The 1,861-nt window shown below is 39.4% G+C and overlaps 1 non-coding gene across 1 annotated transcript; it reads right to left on the bottom strand.

Moving 5' to 3' along the window:
• Positions 1-384: 384 nt before the first annotated feature.
• Positions 385-491, bottom strand: LOC116750059. The gene has a single exon (XR_004348802.1). It is a non-coding gene; the product is annotated as a U6 spliceosomal RNA (small nuclear RNA).
• Between the last annotated feature and the right edge of the window lie 1,370 nt (positions 492-1,861).

The raw sequence follows: 1,861 nt of genomic DNA, 5'->3' as shown, positions 1-1,861 counted from the left end.
GTTAAAACAATCAAACATGATGTTGATCAAACCACCGCATGACTAATTTCAAGACGATCATCAGAGCAGACTATATCGTTCTACATGTAGCCACCTCTCTCCATCTATACACCTCTGAAACTCTCCTTTAAAAGCTCTTGCCCACTGGCCGGCAGCGGGGAATTGGTCTTTGGACACGAGTCCACATTCTCTCCCAGTTGCCAGCCTCATAAATAAAGCAAACTTTCCTTTCGACCAACACCTGCCTCTTGAGTATTGGTTTTTGAGCACTGAACAGCCGGACCTGAGTTTGGTAACATCCCAAAGTTTTATAAGATGCATCCACAGGTCTGTGTAAACCGAGCTACATGTGCTGGCCACTGTGATCACATATATTCTTGTTTTTTAAATATGGAATGCTTCAGGAATTTGCATGTCATCCTTGTGCAGGAGCCATACGAACCTCCTCTGTATTGTCCCAATTTTAGTATATGTGCTGCCGAAGCGAGCACATCACATATATTCTTAACTCTTCATGTACCTTGGGGAAGCTGTCAGGTGCCAGACTCCCTAAGTTGAGAGCTACCTTGAAAATGCATGGACTGGAGTGGTTAAGGAAAATGAAGGTAGGTATCCAATCCACTTCTCATTTACTCATGAATTTGATGTTCCAACTTTTATTCTCCCGCTTAGTGCAACTCACTGGTATCACTACCAGAGGGAACAAGGTTAATGTTTGGAGAGAAAAGCAAGTAGACTTAACATCACTACTCACAGCAGTGATAGATAACTTGCCTATCAGAGGCTGATATCTAAATGTCAGCCACATGCTAGGTATTTTACAACATTATTTCTTTATTTTTAATGTCTTAAGTTTAAATTATATTATCTCTTTTTAAATAGAAAATATATTTACAAGTTAAAAAAATTTTAAAGTCCCAGAGAGTATAATGTGAAAACTCTCCCCTGCCACCTTTGTCCCTCAGCCTCTCAGCTACCTTTCCCACAGGCAACTAATGTTAGCAGTTTCCTGTGATATTTCACTTCATGGGTATGTAATGTTATCTGTTTCTTTAGAGCTAACTTATGCATATATATGTAAATGAATACATTCTTTCCCTACCCTTTTAAAGATAAATGGTAGTATGCTATACACACAAATGTGCACTTAATGATATATCTTAGAGACGGTTCCATATCAATACAAAAAGAGCTTCCCCAATCTTTTTTTACGATGTCATTGTATGCATATGCTGTAATTTATTCAATCAGTTCTCTATTTTTATTTTTTAGAAATTATTTATTTATTTTATTTTTGGTTGCATTGGGTCTTTGTTGCTGCACACGGGCTTTCTGTAGTTGTGTTGAGTGTGGGCTACTCTTTGTTGTGGTGTGCAGACTTCTCACTGCAGTGGCTTCTCTTGTTGTGGAGCATGGGCTCTAGGTGTGCGGGCTTCAGTAGTTGTGGCACATGGGCCTAGTTGCTCCGTGGCATATGGGATCTTCCTGGACCAGGGATCGAACCCGTGTCCCCTGCATTGGCAAGCGGATTCTTAACCACTGCCCCACTAGGGAAGTCCCAATCAGTTCTTTATTGATGGGCATTTAGGTTACTTAAAATCTTTTGTGATGACAAACAATGCTACAATGAATAAACCTGTAAATATACTATTTCTTAATAATGCAAGTTTACCTTCTGGAAAGAGTTGTCAGCAGTAACTTCATTTTGTACCTTAGAACTCCATCTTGTTAAACTGGGAACTCTGCTGACCTGAAAAAAAAAAAAAAGGAAAAGCTACTTGCTGAGAAAGTAATCCCTGAGAACTGCGTAGAAATGTGCCTTTACTGAAACATCCTTGACAAGCCAATAAATTCTTACAGA

The sequence above is a fragment of the Phocoena sinus genome, chromosome 2, assembly GCF_008692025.1.
Source record: "Phocoena sinus isolate mPhoSin1 chromosome 2, mPhoSin1.pri, whole genome shotgun sequence".
NCBI lineage: Eukaryota > Metazoa > Chordata > Mammalia > Artiodactyla > Phocoenidae > Phocoena > Phocoena sinus.
Note: the sequence above shows the minus strand (reverse complement) of the source record. Positions and strands in the feature narration are given on the sequence as shown.